The 25647-nt window shown below is 39.3% G+C and overlaps 1 protein-coding gene across 5 annotated transcripts in view; it reads right to left on the bottom strand.

Annotated features, from left to right (window-relative positions):
- Positions 1-22486, bottom strand: part of FBXO34 (F-box protein 34) — an 88177-nt gene extending 65691 nt beyond the window's left edge. Inside the window, exons 1-2 of one of the 5 annotated variants that reach the window (XM_004472784.4) lie at positions 22295-22486; positions 10380-10467 (exon numbers count right to left, since the gene is read on the bottom strand). The gene's annotated coding sequence lies outside the window, so the exon portion shown is untranslated. Of the gene's footprint in view, positions 1-10379; positions 10468-21817; positions 22031-22294 lie in introns of those variants that run through there. The other 4 variants (XM_058293398.2, XM_071213924.1, XM_058293399.2 and 1 more) reach the window with 4 other exon arrangements.
- Between the last annotated feature and the right edge of the window lie 3161 nt (positions 22487-25647).

Here is a 25647-nt window from a genome sequence, read left to right on the forward strand (position 1 = left end):
ATCAAGGGCTTTCCATCTACCACTATCCTTAAGTGTCAGACAACTTTATAGCTTGGAGGTCAATTACTGCTTTTAGAGAAAGCACACAGAAGTTCTGGGCTAAAACAACCCCAGAGACTTTGTAACTAGCTTACCCTTTTCCTGCTATCAGAATCATAGCTTTATCTTTTGGGCAGTCTTCTTGCTTCCTTCCTAGCTCCCCAGAGACCTTTGGTTTCTGTCTTTCTATTAATCCAAACACTGTTCTTCCTTTGCTCCTAGAACCGCCTAAGGCCTATCTTCTGAATTTTACTATCTGCCAGACAGGGACCAAAGGGGTGTAAAGGGAGGGGGAACAAGGAATGGGGGATTGTGGGGACACATGACACTACTCATCTATTTTACGCAACTATAACCTATCCTGACAGGTTATACACCTTTACTCACTTTGGTAGGTCTGCTTTTGATCTCAACCTAACCCTTGAGATAGGGTATGGCCTTCTTGGTCCTCTACCTTATAACCTAAAACTTTCTGCTGAAGACAGAGAATTTCACAATTATGGCTACATATACAGAAACGGAAACTAACGTTTGTGTCTCTTTCCTATTTGGTTCTATGCTAGGTGCTTTCATCTATTATCTCACTCATGACACAACAAAGCTATCAATAGAAATACTGTCCTCATTTTAGAGATGAAGCAACTGCAGAACTTCACTATTTTCACATTTAAGAAAATAAAACTAACTGTACCATCCATTGCATAATGCTAGTAAAGATGGTTCTTTTTAATGCTTCCATTAACAAGGCTGCTTTTCCATGCTGTTCATTATGTGGAGGAGTCTACTGAACTGGCAAAGAATCTTCTAAGTAGCTATCATCCCACCTTACAAAGTCTGCTTCACAAAAAAGAAAAGCCCACAAGATAGTGACTAGCATCGTGTGTTTATATTGTATTTATATCAAAATCTAAAATATACAGAAGAATAATCTTTGCATCTTCAGAATTACAAGAATATTTAGTATGTTCAATGGTAACCAAACAGCTTAAAAACACATCACCAAATTTTTAAAAAATTAATTAAAAAAGAAACACCAGGGGAGGGTACAATGTAGCTTAAGTAGTTGAGCACCTGCATCCCATGTACAAAGTCCAGGTATAATCCCCAGTACCTCCTAAAAACAAATGAAAAACTATTCCTCGTTGGGGAATGGATAAAGCTCAGTGGTTAAGCACCTGCTTCCCATGTACAAGGTCCTGGGTTCAATTCATGGTAACTCCTTAAAAAACAATTAAAAAAAAAAAAATTCTCACTCTAGATAATAACTGCCTCTAGGGAAACTACCTAAGGTACAGCATAGGAAAATGACTGACTTTTCAATATATATTCTTTTGTACCATTTTAAATTCTGACCATCTGCATACATTATAGGAAGTACAGAAAACACAACTAAACTACAGGGATGTAATCATTAAAATCTAGAGTTTTCATAAGTTACAAGTAAAAATGTATGCAAAAAGAAAAAAGAAATCCAGACTCTGAGAAACTCTAGAAGACAAACAATCTGGTTTAATAAATTGCAAGGGAGAGGAAAAATGAAAGAAAACATTAAGGCAGAATCTATAGATTAAGAGAGACTTAAAGGACATTACAAACCAACTACAATGTTAGTACCATATATGGATCCTGATTCAAAGTATTATTATTTTTTTAAGTGACAATTTGAAACTACTGGAAATTTGAATACTATGTATTTGAATATATTAAGGGAACTGTGGGGGGAGGTGATATGTATTGCGGCTACACACATTTAAAAGAATCCTTATCTTTTAAAGATACAGACTGGATTACAAATGAAATATCAAGGATCTGATTCAAAATAATTCAGGAAAGGAATAAATGAAACAGAAGTGGGCATGAGTTGATCATTGTAGAAAGTTGGGTGAAAGGTACATGTCAAAGCTGGGTGATGGTTATTACATAAGGATGTATTGTACAGATTCCTTCTACTTTTATGTGCTTGAAATATTCCAATAACTGGTTAGAAAAACAAGCATTTGCAACACCCCAAATTTTATAAGGGAATGAAGATAAATGGTTCATTTAAAAATGATACCAGTAACTTGAATATATCTGGGTTTTAGATGACAAAGGAATTTGGAGAGTAAAATTCAGACCTTAGGCATCGAATTGGTGTATTAGTTTTGATAGGTGGAATAATGGCACTGGGGTTATGTGCAGGACATACTGACATATTTAGGGTTAAATGATATGATGCCTAGAATTTGATTTAAATTTCTTAATAGCAACAAAAATAATCATGGGTAGCAAAATGGTGGCTGTTGAAACTAAGTGGTGCATACTTAAAAGCTCACTGACTACTTTTCGTGTGGTTCCATTTAAAAAGTAAAAAAAAAATAACAATAATAATAGATTCCAAGAGCTCTCTCCATTCATACGGGAGCTTTCAGGGGGGTGGGGGGAGGTAAATAAAGCAAACTAAAACTCCCTGGTTGAAATAACGGTTAAGTTTCAGGGGGGTGGGTAGGTGTGTGAGGAACCACTCCATCACTACTCACTTAACTCACCTGAGTTTTATAAATGGCAGGAGCGGTGAGGGAAGTCTCACAGTGTTCCACTATAAAGAGGGCAAAATCAAAGCAAAGAAATAGCTTGTCTTGGGGTAAAGTACTGTTTCCTACTGCCAGTTCTGCCCTAGATATTAATAAAGGAAGTTTTGGGGAACGAATGTGGCTCAGGCAGTTGGGTGCCCACCTCCCACATGGGAGGTACCAGAATCGGATCTGGTGCTTCCTAAAGAAGACCAACAAGCAAGGAGCAAACATTGAGGGGGAAAAAAAGAGCAAGACAGCACAAAACAAGCAGGGAGGGAAGCAGCTGTGGCTCAATCAGTTGGGCTCCCATCTACCATATCGGAGGCCCTCGGTTCATATCCTGGGACCTCCTTGTGAAGGCAGGCTTGCCAGCACGCTGCAGAGTCAACTCAGCAAGGTAAAGCAACAACAAAAAAAAAGGGGGGGGGGTGGAGACAAGCAACAACGAAGAAGAGCACGTGGTGAACGAACATAGAGAACAGACAGCAAAATCAAGCCGCAAGGGGGAGGGATAAATAAAATAAACACAGACTCAGAAGAACACACAGCAAATGGACAGAGAGAGCAGACAGCACGCAAAAAACAACAAGGGGGTGGGATTAAAAAAAAAAAAAAACTAAGAGGGAGCAGATGTGCCTCAAGCAAGTTGGGCACCGAAATCCCACATGGGAGGTCCCGAGTTCAGTTCCTGGTGCCTTCTAAAGAAGAAAACAAGCAGACAATGAAAAGAAAAAGAAAAAAACACAAGCAAAAAACCAACAAGCAAACTAGCAAAACAGACAAGGGAGCCATGGGGCAGGGGGGAAATAGTTTCAACTCTCAAACAAGTTCAAATCGCAGATTGTCAAAATATTGTGTGTTTTTTAGGGGAACAAGGCTTAAACAACCTGAATTCATATGATTTTGATTATACATGGAGACTCTGGGCATGAAAGTAGTATTTTTTTGTTTCCAATTTCCTGGCTGTGCTTCAAGACTTCTTTTTCAATTTACATTAGTGAGATTTTTGGGGGTTTTGGGGGCAGAGGGAAATCTTTTAAAAACTTTTATGAAAATATCTGCACATTCACACATACACATTTCAGCATTTCATTAATGAGACAAAGAAAAAAAATTTACCATAACCTCAAGTATTCTTTGAGATCATAGAGAAGAAAAAACACAATTCAACATTAACCTAAACCTATGAAAATTTCCCATGTAGGTAATCACTACCATATTTAAATCATATAACCATTATTACTCATTGGAAGAAAAGGGAAATTTATACCTTTTGAGAACTTACTATATGCCAGGTATCTAATATATATTTTAACTTTTTTTTTTAAGATTTAGTTGTGTTTTTTTTTTTAAATTTCTCTCCCCTTCCCCCCGCCTCAAGTTGCCTGCTCTCTGGGTCCATTCGCTGTGTGTTGCTCTGTGACCACTTCTATCCTTATCAGCGGCACCAGGAATCCGTGTTTCTTTTTGTTGCATCATCTTGTGTCAGCTCTCTGTGTGTGCGGCGCCATTCCTAGGCAGGCTGCACTTTCTTTCGCGCTGGGCGGCTCTCCTTACAGGGCACACTCCTTGCGAGTGGGGCTCCCCTACGCGGGGGACAGCCCTGCATGGCACGGCACTCCTTGCACGCATCAGCACTGCGCATGGGCCAGCTCCACACAGGTCAAGGAGGCCTGGGGTTTGAACCGCGGACCTCCCATGTGGTAGGCAGACGCCCTATCCATTGCACCAAGTCTGCTTCCCTATTTTAACTCACTTATAACTCATAACTTATTCATAACGACTCCAATAATAGGTACTCATTATGCCCATATATTACAGATGAGAAAGCTGAGGTACTGAGAGGTTACGTAACTTGGAGCAGAAGCTAGAAAGTTGGCAGAACCAGGATTTAAACCCCAGCAGTCTGGCTCCATCCTAGCTGCTCTGTTATACTACCCTTAACCCTAAACTTTTCATTCTAAAACACAGGAAAGGTAAGTATTTGCACATTTTTAGACCCTGGATCGCTGATCTCTTTTCACAATCATAGTTACTGTTGAGGTTTTACATTCCATCTATATTATTTAAAAACAAACAAACAAACTGGTAAGTCCCTCTTAAATGAAATGAAACTGCCTGGAGAAAATCAGAGGCATTACCACCACTTTCTAGGAATATGGATCTCCCTAATTGCTCACCCTAAAAGCAAAACTCACTAGCTGATAGACCCTGTCTAGGCACACAGAGATTCCAATCAGTTTTATATCATCTAATTCTTCAATCTGATTGGTAAAATCAGAATCATTGTAACATAGAGACAAAGAAACAAAAAGGAAAAGAAATGTGAGAAAGGAGAAAACAAAACTCATCAAACAGCAGAATTTGTTAAAAGCCTTCCAACTGAGATCCTCAGAAACATCCAAGATACTGCATCCGTAAAGCAAGGATAAATGCTATAAAAAAGCAAAAAGAAAGAATGAGAAAGGACTTCTTGGGAATTAAAAAAAAAAAAAATTAAGGATTCAATTTTGAAATGAGAAGACAAAAAATCTAGAAAGTAGATAAGCAGCAAGACAAAAAAACTATAGACAAAACACAGCATCAGTCCAAGTGGTTAGCATCTCACTAATAAAATTCCGAAATGAAGAGAAAAAAAATGAAAGGAAAGTTTTCAAAGATACAGAGCTAAAAGGTAGAAGTCATCTTCAGATTAATAGGACCAACCCACTGAGTTCTCAAGAGACAGAAAAGATCCACACCAAGATATGTCACTAGGAAATTTCAGACAACAAAGATAAAAAAATCCTAAATGCCTTCAAAGAAAAGGCAACTTACCTACAAAGGAACAAGAATCAAAATATCATAAGACTTCTTTAATCAGAAATGAAGCATACTAGCCAATAATGGAGCAATTTCATTAAATTTCTAAGAAAATTATTTGCAATTTTAGAATTATATTTCCAGCCACACCATAAGAAAAGAAATGAAAACATTGAGACATAGAATTACTCAAAATTTGCCTCCCACATATTTTAATATATACCCCAGCAGAACAAGGCAATAAACCAAGAAAAAGGAGTATATGGGAAGTATATGAAGGTATGCCATAGGTATCAGCTAAGCAGCAGTTAGTTCTAAATCAAGTGCAGAGATTGGAGCAGGAGGATAGAGGGCATCAGGAGAGAATTACTTGATAAAAATGAAATATTAGAAATTTGAGTCAATCTTTAAGAAACTGGAAAAAAATTATGAGAAAACGGAAATATCTGATGGGCAGGAAGTAACAGCACCATGTTTATCTTTAGGAAACTACCTTCTCCCACCCCTAATATATGTGATTAGTAGGACTGACCCCACATCCCATCTCCAAGGGTGAGCATGTAACCAGAGTCTAGCTATTTTAAACCTATACTCTTCCTCATCACAAGAACTTGTTCATAGATATACAGTCTAGAGTCAGTCTTCACTGGCGAGGAGAGTGTGAGGGGAGAGAGGGTGCTCCTGAAAGTAAAACTAAAAAGAGAAGAGCAGAGCTGCGGCACAGAGAGAGACCAATTCCTCAAAAAACGGAGACCCACGATGTAAGCCTGCTCTACCTCCCTGGAACCACTTTTTCACTTATGCTATTATTGAGTTGGTCGTCCAACATTTGAAAGGATTCCTATCTAAAATATTCCTCTTACAAAGCAGGGAGTCAAAAGATACCATCTACTGTTAGTGAAACAAAAAAATAAAAATATAGTGTTACCCAAGACCAGAGGGTAGGCATAGTTACTGTCTCTCCCTCTGGAGTAAAGGGCAAATGTGCTTACTGACTATTATAAAATATCTGGAATCCTTAAGCTCAAAATTTTCTCCCATAACAAAACCCACTGTGTTATATAAGCATTATCTGGCCCTCTCTGCATCACCCTGTGGGCTCAGGAAATATGCATAAATGCCAATACTCTGGCTGCTGCTATTACTGTGAGTAATAAACTATCTTTCATCTCTGACACAGGTCTCATGTCTTCTAACAGCATTCATGAAACTGTGGTAAGCTACCTTGTTAGCTTGCAAGTAGGGTACAACCCTAGACCCTTCAAAGTTCCTGACAAGTGGTAAATGGGAGCAAAATTTTCACTATCATTGTAGGAAGTCAATAGGTAATGCTTAAAATTGATAATAAGCATTTGGAGGATTATCACTAGAAGAAAAAAAAAAACAACAACAACAACTAGGTGGTTCCTCCTGGAGAGAGAACTGAGGTGGGGAGGGGTAGGGCAAAGGGACTACTGCTTTCAGCCTAAACTCTTCTGTATCATTAGTTTTCCCCCACCATGAATATGTAATTGAGAAAGATGTCTTTGCTTTCTATTTCAAAGAGGGAAAAAAGTATACAAGAAAAAACATTTTTCAGTATTTTCATCCCACTGAAATTGGGTAGGGACATTAAGAAATACATATAGTTAAATACGTTCTCATCATAGGTCTATAAACTTAGAGGAGAAAGACAACTCACCTATCCCAAGCCAGAAAACAGTCTCAATCTATAGGCCAAAAAAGTACATTGGCATAAAAACTTCATGTCTTGCTTTGGAGAATAATTTAAAATGCAATGATTCTGCTGGCAACGTACATAATTGTGGTCCTACAATCTCTCACACAAAGCACATTATGGGCTTCAGCATATAAATATGTATCTTTAAACATAATTTCCGATAATTATAAATTCTAATTTACCCTCCTATACCACTTTGTTTTAAAACAAATTAAAATTAATTTATGATACCAGGTATATTCTGAAGCTCCTTAGGATGAAGTAGATAATTTTATGGCAGAGAAAAGAAAATATGCCATTTTACAAGAGAAAATGGACTAATTAAGGTTCTTTTCTAATGGAAATTTGAAATCAAAATTAGTATGTAGGCAGATGATTGCTTCCATTCAAAGATGCCATTCATAGAATTTTTTTTTTCTTTTTTTTTAGGTACCAGGACCTTGCATGTAGGAAGCGAGCACTCAACCACTGAACCACATCCACTCCCCTGAGTTGATTTTTTTCATTGGTTTGCATGTTGGTTGGTTTTGTTTGGTTTTTGGAGGCACCTGGAGCTGAACCTGGGGACCTCCCATGTGTGAAGCAGGCACTCAACCGCTTAAGCCACATCCACTACCCCATTTGTAGAAATCTTATATAAATTATAAAAAGTCCAGAAAAATGGCAAAACCTACCCAGCATGTACCCCTCTACTCCTCACTAAATTACACGTGCACCTTATAGGTTTTTGCTTTCCTGTTGAATATAATTTTCGGGCAAGATCAAGAAAGAGCATACAAATTCTGCCCCAAGGAAAAGCTAAATGGTTCTTGAGCTAAACAGTCTAAGTAACAGAAGACTGGTTAGGAGCCAGCTCTGCCTGTATTTAAACAATACTTACTTAAATTAATATTGGTTAACTTTAACATAACAATACTGCTTCAATCACGGTGGCCTCATTCAATCTACTCAAGTTATAGGAAGTTAGAACAAATAAAAGATAAAGGCCTCTTTGTGACATGAATGTTCCACTAAGCTATTTCTAATTTCTTTTCCACTTTAAGGTACTCTTCATCAGAAATACATTTCCTCTCTGTGCAAACTGCCTGGGTTTGAATTCCAGCTCTGACAATACCTAAGCAACTTGCTTAATCTCTAGAACTCTGTTTTCTGTATCTGTGAAATAGGGACAATAAGAGTACATACCTCAGAGGGTTATTTTAAAGACTGAAAGAGATAATATATAAAAAATGCTTAGCAAAAGGCCTAGTACTCAGTGAAAAAGAAAATAAAGCTAGCTATTAATATTGTCACCCCTCACTTTGTCAAAAGCTACCTGCAGTAGGAAAGAAATGCCCCACATGCACACTGAATACTCAAACCTACAGAGATTTTTTTTCCATTATTCTCATTCTCATTAACACTACTGAAGACTATGGGAAGCAACTTCACCAAAAATGCCCTAGAGGCTTAAGCAGATAATAATGTATTTCAGCAAGCCAAAACTCAGTCCCTTTTTGACTGACAGAATATATATATATAGTCCTTTAACTTAGCACAGGTTAGTTTAGCTTAATATTAGGAACACAGAAGTCTCCAAAAGCAAAATTGTTTAAATAATGGAAATAATACTTTTAAATATAAATTGTTTGAATGAACACTACTTTATAGCTAATTTTCTCAGAAGTTACCTTCCTTCCCACTTCAGAAATAAAGTCCCCAAAGGACACAAATGTTTTTTTTTTTAGAAGTACCAGGGCTGGGAACTGAATCCAGGACTTTGTATGTAGGAAACTGGTGCTCAACCGCTGAGCCACATCACCTTCCCATTTTTTCCTTACAATTTTAAATAGGGTAGGTAGTCAGCATATGACTGTGAGAAGATGAGGAAATTAGGCATCGGGATTTATCTGAGGGAATAGTGATCTAGGCAGAGAGAATAATGCAAAAATCCTAAGAGCATGCCAGCCTAATTAATTAAAAACCCCACCACTATCTAACAAACAAAAATGTCAGGTGTTACTATTATTCTCATAACTATATCTCCCTTTCCCCCAAAAAATATCTGTTGTAGTGAAACAAACAAAAACCAATTTATAAATATTCATTCACTCAACAAATGTTTATTGAACACTAACCATGTGCTATGTACCAACCACTTTCAGTGCTGACAACAGCAAAATGAACAAGAGAGGCAAGGTTGTCTGCTCTCAGAAAACCCACCTTCTATTCTAAGCCATGAAGAACTCAGGAAAAGGCCTGAAGTTGACTGCAAGACACACTGATTAAGTACAAGGAAAACTATTTTCCTGCCTCTCTTGCTTATTGAGCATTCATTGCCTTTTTTATATTGTTTGTTTGATCAATGTGCACTACAATGTTTAAGCCATTTTAAATTTAAAGAAATGGTTCCCTACAAAACCCAAATAACCCACAGGCCATATGGTTTGTTTTCCTTTTACCTTGGCCTTTTCCAAAACAGCAGAGATTTACAGAAATTTGACCTTCAGATAAGTGGGATGATACTGTACTAAAAGTAAGTCTCTATTCTTTAGTGGATAGACATTCCAACCCCTTAATAAATTTATCTAAAGAGATAGTAATTTTAAAAGTATTAACAATGACATATTTATGTAGCCCCTGCCTCCATGAAGGGTCAAATCATGCTAACACCTTCCCAGCATTCAGCTGAACTAGAGAAAAAAATGATTAATAATTACCAAGTAGAAAGGTGTTCTGCTAAGTACCACAGTAGCTAAGCAAGGTCTCTGCTAAGACCTCATGATGTGATACAAGGAAAATACACACACATACATCCAATTTTCATTATGCTATTTCCTATTTCAAAAATAAGTATCAGCTTATAATACCACCTGGAGGCGCAGAAAATTACTACAATTTTTCCTTAGATCTCAAGGTCACTTTTTGAAGTTAAAAACATTTTAAAACCTTAGTATTCTATTTAAAAATTACAATTTTTCAGAGTACATTTCATATAACTTATCTGAACCCATTCAGCAATGAGAGGAAAAGGGTTAGAAAGTTAAAAGAAGCACAAGAAATATTATATAAAAGGAACCAAACAGAATATATTTGTTGACTTCTTTCTTTTTCCCCATTAGGTTATTGAGTATCTTTACAGATTAGTTGAAAACACTTATCTTCATGTTAATGAAAAGTATGTTAGAGTACAAAAATAATAAAAAAAAATAATAAAATTTTAATTTTATGCCCTAATCTACTTTTTAATTAAGATAGCAACTCTTGAAAAACACATTACTCACTTTTCTTCCTGTAAGGTCACTACGAAGTATTGATGGGTAGAAGGGGTTATCTTCCAACCTTTACCTTCAGCCTTCTCTTACGATTGGCCTAAATAAAATGGGGAAAGAAAAAAAAAAGCTGTAATATGCTTCACTCAACATTAGCTGTGTAGTCCATATTTTCAAGGCATCTTCAGTACCTTATTATAGTAAAAGTACTTTCTCTATCTAAATGTCCTATCAGACAAATTAGCTACCCTCTGTCATCAGGCATCAGGGTGAAGACAGACTGGATGGCTCTCAGTCTTGACTGAGGCTTTTGCTATACAAGAATATTTGTATACAATTGCCAAAATTCAAACTATCTACTTAATATCTGGGTGTTTTACTGTTATGTAACTTTACCTCAAAAAAAAATAAAAAGAGAACATGACACCATGAGTCCTAACCCTCGACCACCTATCTGAACTTTTTATGAAAGGAGAAACAACTTTTTTTCTTGTTTAGGCCATATTATTTTAGGTTTGCTATCACAACTTAAACAAATTTTTTTCTTGTTTAGGCCATATTATTTTAGGTTTGCTATCACGACTTCATATACAGTCGGTAAAGAATGACAAAATCTATTAAGTGAAAAAAGGAGGATAACAGTATGTAAAGTATGTTTTTTTTTTTAAAGTAGGAAAAATAAAATATTTACTGGGAGAATATATAGGAAACTAGTAACACTGGCTGCTCCAGGGGGGAGGAAAGTGTTCAAGGGGCAGTAGAAGAAAACTTCTCAATTTCTGTACCTTTTACATTTTGAGCCAAGTGAACACAATATTTATTTTTTTTTAAAAAAACCAACTAAATACTCACTTGAAATTCTTTCAAATTTTTGGTAAATGCAGATTTTTATGAGTTGAAGACTTGCCTTAGAATTCAGTTTCAAGATGACCCCACACTGAACTAATTACCAAGAGAACTAACAACCAGATACAAAAATATTGTAAAGAGAGAGGGAAGGAGTGCTTAAAACACTTCTTTTTAAGGGAAAAAGGCCAGAAAACGTTTTAACCAAAATAAGAAGAGGTTTTGGAATCATTCTGCTGCTGGAAATATATACTATATATCTTTAATTTCTCATTATTTGCGCTTATTGAAGAAATAAACCAATGCAGCTTGCTAAATCAAAAGTCAACAAACCTTTTAGCTGATTAGCTGAAAGAACCATAAAAAAGGTTCTTTCTTGCTAGAGGAGTACAGATTCTAAAGAGTTGCAAATAGGAACACCTTCAAATCTGTGAATCAGATTAGAAATTGAAATAAAATTAAAATATCTAAGTAATATATATCAAATTTGAACTCAGGTGGTTTCCTTTTTCCAACATTATTTTTTTAAATAAGCATATATAAAAAGCCTATTAGCCTTTTTCATGGCATGAACACCGTAACAAAAGAAAAAGTTAATCAAATTGAACTACCCTTAACCATAGCACTTTTTTTCCTTAGATTTATTTATTTCTCTCCCCTTCCCCACTGTTGTCCACTCTCTGTGTCCATTTGCTGTGTGTTCTTCTGTGTCCACTTGCATTCTTGTCATGCAGCCCTGGGAAACAGTCGCTTTTTTGTTGTCGTGTCATCTTGCTATGTCAGCTGTGTGTGCAATGCCACTCCTGGGCGGGCTGCAATTTCTTGCACAGGGTGGCTCTCCATGCGAGGCGCAATCCTTGAGCGTGGGGCACCCCTATGTGACATGGCACTTCTTGCGTGTGGCAGCACTGCACGTGGGCCAGCTCACCATACAGGTCAGGAGGCCCTGAGTACCCAACCCTGGACCCTCCATATGATAGAAGGATGCTCTATCAGTTGAGCCACAACCGCTTCCCTATAGCATCTTTTTTTAAAGATTTATTTTTATTTCTCTCCCCTTCCTTCCCAACCCCCTCTCCCCCATTGTCTGTTCTCTGTGTTCATTCGCTGTGTGCTCTTCTTTGTCCACTTCTGCTGTCAGCAGCACAGGAATCTGTGCCTCCTTTCGTTGCATCATCTTGTGTGTCAGCTCTCCATGTGTGCGGCGCCATTCCTGGGCAGGCTGAACCTTCCTTTGCGCTGGGCAGCTCTCCTTACGGGGCGCACTCCTTGCGCACGGGGCTCCCCTACGCGGGCATGGCACTCCTTGCACGCATCAGCACTGCACATGGGCCAGCTCCACACGGGTCAAGGAGGCCCAGGTTTTGAACCGCGGATCTCCCATGTGGTAGACGGATGCCCTATCCACTGGGCCAAGTCCGCTCCCCCCCATAGCACTTTTAATTTTAAGTGAGTCATCCAACTCTTGGCCTACATGCATAGTATTTTTGCATAACAATTCATTCATATAATTTTAATATTCCACTTTCACTTTTTTCTATGTGATTATAATTATATTGCACAAAATTTTTAAAAATGATCCTTTACTTTCAATAAAGACTATAAGCCACTAAATTAAAGGGGAAAGATAAAAATAACCATTTTTATAGATACAGAAATAGAACAGTAACGATATGCTTTAAGTTTCACTTAAATTTAAGACCCTCAAATTGTATTAAAAAAAAGTTCTAAAATGTTTTATACTGTAATTATTAAGTGTAAAAATATTTTATTCTATACTGTCTAAAAAATATAAACAACTAGGGGAGTGGATGTGGCTCAAGTGGTTGAACTCCCACATGGGAGGTCCCAGGTTTGGTTCCTGGTGCCTCCTGAAAACAAACAAGCAAACAAAAAGAAAAACTAACTCAGGGAAGCTGATGTGTCTCAGTGGCTGGGCACTGGCTTCCTACATAGAGTTCCGAGTTCAATTCCTAGCCCCAGTACCTCAAAAAAAAAAATATATATATATATATATATATTTATACAACTAAAATGTAAAGCTACATTTTAATTTGAGGAAAAGTTATAACCTCCTGCCAACATATTTTAATTATGAATTTCCAAGTAAAAGTGAATATTTATTCAGCCTTTAATAATTAATTTTATTAATGATATTTGCTAAAAGAAAAAAATATAGAAAGTGTTAAACAACAACAATAAAAGATAAGAGAATAAATTCCTTAGAGACTGCTACATGCCAAAAAATACAAATGAGAGGTAATGTAGTCTAGGACAAATGTGGTAGAACTAATGTACTTTAGCACAATGCCTGGCATATAAAATATTCTGTACTTTTTTTAGTAAATGAATAATGAATAAACAATCCTTGAAATTTCACAAGTTAAAAATGTTGGCGTATAACTATTTTACCAAGCTAACCATCTAATACACCAAATAAAACATAGAGGAAAAAGTCAAATGAGAGATACAATTCCTACAGATGACTAGAACTTATTTTCTGGATCCATTTTCAGTCCTCTTCATAATAACTCAAATGAGTTAAAATACTGTGATGGCAATACAGTTCTTCAACCAGGAAAGAAAAAGGCCTGAAATAGAGAAACCTGTCCCCTAGGGCCAAAGTGACTGGTGTTTAGAAGGTACTGAAAACCTCTAGAGAATAAACCTGATGAGTGATTTGAAATAAAATCTCTTGCCCTACTTTGGAAACAGGTTTGCCGCTCCTCGTTCCTGGACAATAGAGCAAACATGTCTTTTGAAATTTCCTTATCAAAGTCAAATTTCATCTTCAGAAATTCCAGCTAATCAATAAATCCCAACTTCAGTTCCAAGAGTGATTTTATAGCTTTAAATGGATTACTTCACAGACAATATTAAATACATATTTTCTAATTTTCAAGAAGCAAAGTAGGAGTAATGAATACACAAACTCCTGCAAATGAATGGGCTAGAAGGTATCAAAGTGCAAAGAAGGAAGCAAAACTATTTAAAACAAATTTAAAACTACAAATTTATTTAAGTAACCCAGTTATATCCTTAAAGATAAGGAAGAGCTAAGCCTTCAATTAAGTGTCTATAATTTGAGAACAAAAGATATGAAACTTAGAATTTATTAGGGGAGATAAGACTAATAACATGTGAAACAATTAGAGAGGATAAACAACAGTCTATAATGAAGTGCTAAAGTGCTAAGAGGCTAAGTACTAAATATAAACACCACAGGAGTTTCAGAAACAGAAAGATTACAGAGGGATTGGAGCATACAAGACGGTTTTATGGGAACAGACTTCTTATAATGGATTATTATATTTGGAGATGTGGAAGGGGATAGGGCAAGGCTGAGGAAATTGCCTAACTGACCACCAGATCTGCTGCAGGTAGTTCCAGATAAAGGAAAGGATGGTACCATCTTATCGAAAAGTTATATACTACTTTTAAAGGTGATGCCACAGAATTCTAGAATAGTTCTTGTGCAGTAGAATAACATCATCCCAACATAATTTTTGTCCAATTAACCTGGCAATTGTGTACAGAGAGATTGAAGAGAGAAAATAATGGAATTAGGAAAACCATCACAGAGACCATCACAGATATTTAAATTCAGAATGATCATTGGTCTAATCTATGTAGTCCAATACAATAGTCACTAGCCCCATGTGGTTTTTGAGGAACTGAAATATCACTAGTTTGAACTGAGATGTGATCTAAGTATAAAATACATACTGGATTTCAAAGACTTCTTTGAAAACTTTGTCAACAATTTTGAATTGTTTATATATCGAAATGATGATGTTTTGGATAGATTCTGTTGAGATATTAAAATAATTTCACCTGTTTCTTTTTACTTTTATTAATGTAGCTAACTAGAAAATTTTAAATTACATATTGGTTCATATTATATTTCTATTGGATAACACTGGACTAAACAGTTATCTCAACTTTTTTTTTTTAAAGATTTTTTATTTATTTCTCTCCCCTTAACCCCCCCTCCCCCACCCCAGTTGTCTGTTCTCTGTGTCCATTTGCTGCATGTTCTTTTTTTGTCTGCTTCTGTTGTTGTCAGCAGCATGGCAATCTGTGTCTCTTTTAGTTGCATCATCTTGCTGCATCAGTTCTCCGTGTGTGCGGCGCCATCCCTAGGCAGGCTGCACTTTCTTTCGTGCTGGGCAGCTCTCCCTATGGGGCACACTCTTTGTGCGTGGGGCTCCCCTACGCAGGGGACACGCCTGCATAGCATGGCACTCCTTGTGCGCATCAGCACTGCGCATGGGCCAGCTCCACACGGGTCAAGGAGGCCCTGGGTTTGAACCGCGGACCTCCCATGTGGTAGACAGACGCCCTAACCACTGGGCCAAGTCCACTTCCCTATGTCAACTTTTCTAACCCTCCCATTCCCACGATTCAAAACATTTTAAATATGTACCCACATGAATGTATATTTGCATATATATACATTTACATTCAGAAATTTTGTACATAAATATATGAATTACTGTACTAATATTTTTTACATATAGTATAAAAAAAATAAGTCACTAAAATCTGATGCTTGGTTGACTATGACAGTGAAGGAAAGGGACTAAGAATGACATAATACACAGCTGACATTTGCTATCCAGCATCACAGGCCCCTGAATTTCCTTTGGATATCTACTCTTCTCCCACTGCGTTGTTCAGGAAGAAATGACCCCAACCCAAGCTCCGGGAATAAAACAATTACTATATCTTATTTCCCTAGGCTTAATGGTTGGTACAGAAATGTCACTGTAACCCAAAGTCAAAGAGGTACAAGAAGACATTTGCTGGAGCTTCTGGGAAGAAAAGCTCTCTTCTACACCTTCTGGGAAGAGAAGCTCTCTTCTAGCAGTAGTTTCTAAGATGAGGTTCATAGACGTGTTCCCTCCCCCCCCAAAGTGTTTATGGATAGAATTCAGGGTGTCTATAAAACTGAAAAGAAAATTACATTTTACCTCACTAACCTCTGACTGAAATTTAATATGTCCTTCTATTGTGAATTTAGACAACACAATAGTATCAGCAATATGTCATTTTGTCACCAATGGAAATCACAGATATTTTTTTAGCACATCATCAGTGGTTGTAGATACTTCCAAATAGTGATAATACACATTGCTAGTTTAAAAAGTAGAGCTACACTAAACATTATTTAATAAAGAAGCACATATGACCATCTCACAATTTTAAAAAACATTTTGATAACTCTATTTTAAGATAACTGGTTTTCTTTGTTGTACATGTATTTTATTTAGAATTATTACTCAGAAAAGGAGACCTACAAGCTTTATACTACCAAATGGGTCTATGAAGCAAAAAAGGTTAAGAAGCACTCTCCTCCCCTGGCCTTGGTGGCATGAGGACAGAGGGCATGAGCTGTTGACAGTCATAGAGTAATCACGAAGAGAAGGTCTGCCCAAGCCTAAGACTGGACCGACACCACAGAAGCAAAACTCATTAACAAAGGAAAAGATGAAGTTCTGGTCACAGTGAGTACAAAAATTGGATCAAGCCTGACCTTTGGACTTTTCAGTATTGTGAGCAAGTAAATTTGAGTTGGTTTTCTTTAATACTCAAGTAAACAATCAAAATGATACAGATGATTTCAATAGCTTCTATCTCAGGAAACTAGAAAAACAGCTGTCTTTGAACAGAAACAGTAAAATTAGAAAAAGTTTAACTTTGTCATGCTGAGGGACTCTAGGAAAAATGAGTTGTTTTTACAAGCTCAGTGTATAACAGACCATCTCACTCAATGCCCACTCAAATCCATTCACACATAGATACCCTGTTTTACAGAAACCGCACAGCTTAGAACTACATTTGCCTGACTCCCTTGAAGCTAAGGTTTCACATAAGACCTAAGTACAGCCAAGCAGACATATCCACATGAGACAAGGAGGGCAGAAAGAAGTAACATGGAATGACGGTTCTACACAAGGAGACTTAAATTCTGCCAAGCATAATGGAAGCAATGTCCTGATTCAGTAACATAGTTCTAGTGCCTGTGGTGACAGGAGCCCCTTGAGCAGGAAAGTTCTGTGGTGTCACTCTGGGTTTTGTCTAATCTGTTCTAATCTGTTCATTCACCTCACTCAAAGTTTACCAATTTTTCTTTTAATAAATCCCTTTTGCTTCAGTCACTTAGGGCTAATGTTCTTGCTGCAGAGTCCTGACCAATGAATTAAATACAAAGTAAATGAGGATATACAAGAGAAGCATCCTATAGCAGTTGGAAACCTAACAAGAGTTAACAGTTCACAGATATGATATAGGCATGACCTATATCATGATATAGGACAGAATTATAATTGAAGCCTTCAAGATCTGAGGGCTAGATTATGAGGACAGCAATAAAAGGTCAAGAGCTTTGGATAGTTGGATCTGGAAGAGAAAGACCATAAATAAAGCTAAAAAAAGAAATATCAGAGGCAAAAAAACGAGAAAGGAGAACTGAAAAAAAAAAAGGTATTTCACAAGTTCAGGATGAAAGACAAACAGATTTAACTAGATGATCTTTCCACATTACTTCTTTCTTAAAAACTAGCACTGGATATAAACTAATGCTCAAACTCCCTCCAAAATCTGGTCCCAACCACTCTTATCTGCCACAATTCCTTTACATCAAAACTTCCACTCTCACAGCCTAAAAAACAAACAAAACAAACCCCTTCTCTGGATCTTATTTAAGGCCCAATTCAAGACCCATACCTCGGAAGATTTTTCTGGCAATCCCAGTTGCTTCCTGTGAATTCATGTAACATCTATTTACCTTTCTGTGATCATATACTGTGGTAGACTGAATCATGTCCCCCACAAACATTCAAGTCCTAACCCTCAGTACTATGGGTATGAACTCCTTTGTAAATGGGATGTTCAAGGATCCTATTAAGATGAGGCCAAACTAAAACAGCATGGGATTTAGTCAATTATGACTGACGTACTTGTAAGCAAAGGAAATTTGGACACAGAGCAGAAAGGCACAGGAGACAGAAAAAGAAAGATCAACATATGATGGAGACAGTGGCTGACTGCCAGCAAGCCACCACCAGTACACTAAAGACTTTGGATAAAGGATGGTCTGCCAATACCTTGATTTTGGACTTTAAGCCTCCAAACCATGAGGTTTATTGTTTAAGCCAACCACTTTCGATATCTGTTTTTTAAGTATTTATTTAGATTTCAAGTATATGATAATATGACTTATCCAATAAACATATCCTAAAGAATTTCTAAAATATAGTGTTCTCATTCTTATGACATTTGCTTGTATCCTTCAGAAAAATACCACAGCACTAATGACTGATTCAGTCCCTTCAAAGGCTATGCCTGAATAAAATGACAAAATGTTTAAAGTAATAAACCTGATTTCGACTAAATAAATTGCCATAAAACCATTTATAAGAAGTAAAAGCTGCTTCCTAGACTCAAAATGGCAAGGCACAGGTGAAAAACATCCTGCCAGAAGTAGACTATAAAAATGTTTCTGAAGAATTATAGCTTGATAAAAGTTATATAACTATGCATACAAGCTGACTTTTTTTAATACCCAAATCACTGTTCCTCAGTCACATCCAAATACCGAGACATTTATTCTCCACCTGTAATTTTCCAAGAAGAAAAAAAATTCATAACCGTTAAGCAAAGCAGAGGGGTGATATGTACTGCCTAGAAAGGGCAATTTGTTACCATTAATATGCCTTTTGTAGGGGAATGAATCATGGCCCCACAAAAGGTATGTTCAAGTCCCAACCCCTTGTCCCGTAGCTATGAACCCATTTGTAAATAGCACTTTTGAGATGCTATTAATTGGTATGATCAAACTGAATGGGGGGGACTTAATCCAACATGGCTGAAGCAAAAGGACTTGGAAGTCCAAGTGACTTGGCAGGAGAAGCCATGGGAGCAACCAGAAGCTGGAAGTCAATAGAATTCAGAAAGGGGAGAGGATATTGCCATGTAACAGAAAAGACAAAGAACCCCAAGACTGCTAGCCAACCAGAAGATATAACCCCAGGATGAAGCAAGCCATCTAGCCCCGGAAATCATGAGTCAGTGAATTCCTGTTGTTAGGTCGACCCATTGTACGGTATTTGTTTTAGCAACCAGGAAACATATACACCTATAAACTCATTTTAATTTAACTTTCATCCAGTCCTAATCACACTAGTACACAATATACAAATTTACACACTACCATGTAACATGCCCCAGAAAGGCTACTGGGAAAAGACATTTAAATGTCCTTTTTGCCCCTCCTCCAATTTCAATTTACAAAATATCCTGCCACTATTCTTTCACCTTAAAGAGTAGATTGATTACCCCTTCAATAGTTATAGTTTCATGTTATTTCAGGCACCTATCAATCTCTGGGGATCCAAGGCTCAAATTTTATCTTTAGAGCTTTCATTCAACACTGTCATCATGCAATTTCTAATTTCTTAAAACAAAAAGAGTTCACCAATTTTCAAGTGGGACACACAATGCTGTCAAATTCCCAAGACTGTAATGAGGATCAAAATGAGACTTACAGGAAGCAGATGAGGCTCAAGTGATTGAGCTCTGCCTCCCACAGGGGAGGGCCCAGGTTCAGTTCCTGGTGCCTCCTGGAGAAGATAAGTAAGACAGCGAGCTGATGTAACAAGAAGATACAAAGATGAAACACAGTGAGAGACAAGACAAAGCACGGAGTGGAGGTGGCTCAAGTCACTGAGCGCCTTTCTCCCACATGGGAGGTCCCAGGTTCTGTTACCAGTGACTCTTAAAGAGAAGACAAGCAAACACAGAGCACACAGCAAATGAACACAGAGAGCAGACAATAAATAAGCCTTTCAAAAAAATGAGATTTATACTACTGAACTATATACTTGAAAGTGGTTAAAAAGGAAAATTTTGTTGTATATATGTTACCACAATAAAAAAATTTTTTTTGAAATCAGATTTAAAGGAAAGCCTTGTTTTGTGAACTTCAAATCTAACAGCAATTAGCAGGTAAAATTTTGCTTTAATTTTCTTAAGTTACCAGGCATATAATAACTTGCATATGCATATTGATGCAAATCCCAGAGAGACAATATCCTATCAATCACATTTAAAAAGCAAATGGAGGAAAGCGGATGTGGCTCAAGCAGTTGGGTGCCCACCTATCACATGGGAGGTCCCAGGTTCGGTTCCCAGTGCCTAAAGAAGATGAGCAAGAAAGCAAGCTGACATTATGATGAAACACAACAAGAAACACAACACTCAGGAAGTGGAAGTGGCTCAAGGGCTTCAGAGCCTCCTGGGAAGTTCCAGGTTCGGTTCTGGTGCCTTCTAAAAAGATGAAGAGCTCTCAACGAACAGAGAGCAGACAATGAGCACAAATGACAAAGGGGAGGAGAAATAAATCCTTTTTTAAAAATGGAGGATTTTTTTAAAAAGCTTATGTCAAGTTCAGTGAGGATTCAGACTTTCTACTCAAGCTTACTGCTAATTTACACTAAATTGTAATTATGCTTCAATTCTAAGTTGCTACCTTTTCAATGAGATTCACTTTAAATGATTCTATGATGAGAAAGACATAATGAGTGAAAGTATTGATATTGCCAGAACACCTGAAAAGGGTCAATATGGAAAGTGACTAGTTTCTCTTCCATTCTGATCTCTTTTGTAAACCTTGGAAGAAAAACAATATTCGTAGACAAAGCAGTTTTTTAAAAATTCTGTAATTTCATACTTGAAAGCACTACAGACAAAATGTTAGTTACCTGCCCAGACAAGCAGTCCTGTTATTTACATCCCAGCATTAGTATGAAAGCAATAAAAAGGACTGTTGCTAAGCTATAACTATAGGAAACCCTCAATTACCCATTGTAGCATGGGAAGGACAGGGATAACCTGGATAAAGTAAATCCTCAGGTAATTATTTAAGAAGAATGTTCTATTAATTCAACTTCCCCTTTCCCCACCATCCCCTTTACAACAGGAAAAGTTCGTTTAAATATGCTCTCCTTCTCCCTGGCCGTTCTCTAACAAAAACGCTGACAAGCACACAGATGATCTCAAAATAATCTAGGGAAAAAGAGTAAGACAAACTGAATGCTCAGCACTTAACGTGGATCTACACTCAGCAATTCTGATCACAAACCAAACTATGAGCTCAAAACCACCCCCTCACCAGAAAACTCTTACCCTGATTTAGATTTTGCTAAATCAAATAATGTGTCGTATACTGAATTGTACTAATGCTTGTCTGAAACGAAGTTAAAGAACTTTATGACTATTACATAAAAACTGGAAAACGATGATAGCGAGCATCTTTAGATTAAAATTCGTCGCGATTCCACGAGATGCCAGAAGACTTAACTTCCTTTCACTCCCGTCCGGTCCTCCCGCGCACCAAGGTCGGTGCCTGGGGTCTGCCGTGACATCACAGCACATCTCCTGGAAACCCCTGACGTCATAGACACGCGGACCCACGGCACTATGACCTCATCGCGGACTGGGGCCGAAACGCAGTCGACCTGCGCAGCCGGGAGGCTAGAGAAGCATCCCAGCCTCCCTCCCGCCCCGACCCCTAGGAAGGTTAAGGACTGGCGCTAGCTCACCTGCGCCGGGACAGGGAAGGGCAGGGTGGACGAGCCCCGGCGGACGCGACCGGAGTCAGGCGACCCCCACCCAGGGCCCGACTTCCTCACTGGCCGCGGGACCCCCGGCGGTGGGAGAACCGATCCACTGCCTCCTTACGGCCTATCTGTGATCTCCTCAGCTCCAGCCCGGACCCCGCTCCCGCCCGCCCGCCTGCGCCTCCCTGACCGGCGGGGGCGCTCAGGCACCGGCCCCGTGCGCAGGCGGGAGGGCCGCCCGGGGAGGAGGCGCTGGCTGCCGCGGCCCGCCGGGCGCCTGCGGGGACGCACAGAGCACGCAGAGAGCCCGGGACCTGCGGGCGGCGCCCCGCCCCCACCCGCCCCGCGCCCCGGGAGAGCAGGCGGACGGCGGGAGGGGGCGGGGAGCGGCCACCGTGGCCGCCGACGGACCCCGACCGCGCTTCCCTCGCGCCACGCCCCGCCCGGGCCCTGACCCACCTGCGCTCCTGCCTCGCCCCGGCCCCAGCCCCAGCCCCGGGCTGCACCACCCCGACACAGCAGCGGCGGCGGGAGGCCTCGCTCGCTCTCCACCGCTGAGGCGGACGAGCGCCCAGCGCGGCGCGGCGGAACCCAACGCTCGCCCCGAAACCTATTTGTTTGGCTAAAACTGTGTGACGTCACGCGCCGGCCCAATCGACGGTTGGCCGGGGGAGGGGCCGCGGAGCGGAGGGATCGCAGCGCCCCCTGCCGAGCACCCAGCGATACGCCGGGCTCTGCGGAAGGGAAAAGAGTGGACACTGAAAAGGGAGGACGGGTTGAACCGTTTGAGGCGCCGGGGGCTGCGGGCCCCCAAGTGGTAGAGAAGAGTGAAAGCTCAAGCCCCTCATCTATAGGGAAAGGACTCATACCAGTATTCAGTCGGTAGACTGACAAGTTCATTAATACTCAAGGGTAGAGCTGAAGCTCTAAATGGTGTTAGATACCCTAATAGACTTGGGTCCCAATCTCGGTTCTGCTGATAGCTTGGAAGGGCCGGCTTCAGCGTCCTCATCTGTAAAAAACCTTTGGGAGAGTCCCTTCTGATTTATGATCTTTCTTTTCCATGCAAATCATGGCCGGGATACTTATCAGAAAGAACGCAAAGTTTGAGATTGACAATCTCCAACTGTAATCTGTAGAAGAGAAATTTAAGAGATTGTTAATGATGTGTATAGAAAAGGTTTTTTTTTGTTTGTTTGTTTTTTGAGATGCAGGGGATTGAACCTGGGACCTCATATGTGGGAGGGGAAAGCTCAACCGCTTAAGCCACATCTGAGGTTTTTGATACGGTGTTTTGAAACGCCAGTGAGAACTTTATCCCCAGCCTTGACAATTATAATTGTGTTCATTGTATAAGTAATTTAACCACATTTTTTTAAAAAGTAGGACAATAAAATATCCCTCACATAAACACAGCCACTCTCTGTATTATGGTGTATTTTATTTTCACTGGTGCATATTTATTTTACAATGTTCTATCATAGTATGCACACAATTGTGGATCCTATATTTTCACTTTAAAGCATTTTTCACATGTCTGCATAAGCTTCATAACCACTTTAACAGCTGCAGAAAATTACATTAAATGGACAAATGAAATTTACTGATTCATTTCTATTTGAGGGGCTTATTTCCTCTCTGCCATTATAAAGAAATCCTAGAACATCTTCGTACATAAGAGTTTTGAGATAGGTACCCAGAAATGGAATTATTAGGTGAGTATCAACACTTTTATACTTACTAATACAAACTGCCAAAATTATTTTTAAAGGTTTGTATCAAGGTACATTTATTTATTTATTTATTTATTTATTTTATTTAATTCCCCTCCCCCCCGTTGTCTGTTCTCTTTGTCTATTTGCTGCGTCTTGTTTCTTTGTCCGCTTCTGTTGTCGTCAGCAGCACGGGAAGTGTGGGCGGCGCCATTCCTGGGCAGGCTGCACTTTCTTTCGCTCTGGGCGGCTCTCCTTACGGGTGCACTCCTTGCGTGTGGGGCTCCCCTACGCGGGGGACACCCCTGCGTGGCAGGGCACTCCTTGCGCGCATCAGCACTGCACATGGGCCAGCTCCACATGGGTCAAGGAGGCCCAGGGTTTGAACCGCGGACCTCCCATGTGGTAGACAGACGCCCTAACCACTGGGCCAAGTCCGTTTCCCATGTACCAAGTTACATTTAAGTCAGCAATTTTTATTTTAGGCCTCAAAGTATTTTTGCCCAATTATGAAACTACTCTTGGGAAGAGGATGTGGCTTGAGCGATCGGGCTTCCATCTACCATGTGGGAGGACCTGGGTTTGATCCCCAGGGCCTCCTGGTAAAGGTGTGGCAGACCCATGCACAAGGGGAGCAACATAGCAAGATGATGATGCAACAAAGAGAGAAGCAGGGGAGAGTCAAGGTGAGATGTGACAGAAACCAGGAAACTGAGGTGGCACAAGTGAGAGGGTACCTCTCTCCCACATCCGAGGTCCCCAGGACCCAATCCCGGTGAAGCCTAAAGAAGAAACGAGAAGAGAAGACAAAAAGAAACAGACACAGAAGATCACACAGTGAATGGACACAGACAGCAAAACAACGGGTGGGGAACTACTCTTGTAAAATATATATATAAATTCTGAAATATCAAAAGTATAAAGAAAATAAAAACAAGATAAAAGAAATATTTCCCGTAATCTCACACCAAGAAATAATCACTAAACATCTCGACCTTTGTATACATATCTTTCATTTTAAAATGGGAGGGGTGTCTTAGTTTACCAGGCTTATGACAAATACCATACAAAGGGTTGGCTTAAATGCAAATTTATTGGCTCATGGTTTTGAGGCTAAAAGAAATCCAAAATCAAGGTATCTGCAAGACTTTCTTTCTCCTGGAGGCTGCTGGCAATCCTTGGGGTTCCTTAGCTTGTATCTCTGCTTTCAGTCACATGAAAATGCCCTCTCCTTTTTGTCCCCTGTGACTTTATAAGACCTCCAGTAACCTAGATTAAGACCCATCCTTTCTTAGTGGGCCACACCTTAACTAAAAAGAGCATCTTTAAGAGGTCCTATTTATGTTGGGTTCACACCCAAAGAACATGTTTTTTTCTGGGATACACAACCCAATCTATCATGGGGCAGGGAGTGTCCTATATTGTACATGTTGGAGTCAAACTGTACATTTTATTTAAATTCTGATCAACAGTAAGTCAACATATCACGATCATTTGAAACTTCTTTATGTTACATTTGACTCAAAGTTCTGAAACTTCACTCATCTTTTCGGGTTTGTCTCAGATTTTGCCTTCTTAAAACCTTTTTGATTCCATACAAAAATACAAATTTCCCCTTGTGGCCATTATCTTATGGCACAGGTATCTTTCTTGGTTGTGAGGCAGGTTAGCAAAGAGAAAGGGGGAAGACTGAGTCATAGCTGGGACTGGGCAGAGAATTTATCTGTGAGACCCCGCCCGGAAATCACCAAGGGAAGGTCACTACCAAGAACAAAGCCCTGGACTCAAGAGGAAGCCCCTGATAAATGCAAACAAGCCTCCCCATTGGTCCCCAGAAAGCTAAAAGGTGGGGATCATAAGGAAACCAGAGAGCAAAGAGCTGGGGCCCCTCCCCAACATTTAGAAAGGGGAGGAGAGAAGGCCTTAAAAAGGCCTAATCCAGGGCCCCACGCACTTGTCTCATGTATCTGCGGTGTGTACTCTTCTTTTTTCTCTCCTCAATAAACTCTTTACTCCCTTGCCTACCCAATGGTGTGTCCTTAAATTCCTTTATGAAACATAGCCAAGAACCTAGAAACCCAGAACGTTCAGCTGGCAGCT

The sequence above is a fragment of the Dasypus novemcinctus genome, chromosome 3 (genome assembly GCF_030445035.2).
Source record: "Dasypus novemcinctus isolate mDasNov1 chromosome 3, mDasNov1.1.hap2, whole genome shotgun sequence".
Taxonomy (NCBI): domain Eukaryota; kingdom Metazoa; phylum Chordata; class Mammalia; order Cingulata; family Dasypodidae; genus Dasypus; species Dasypus novemcinctus.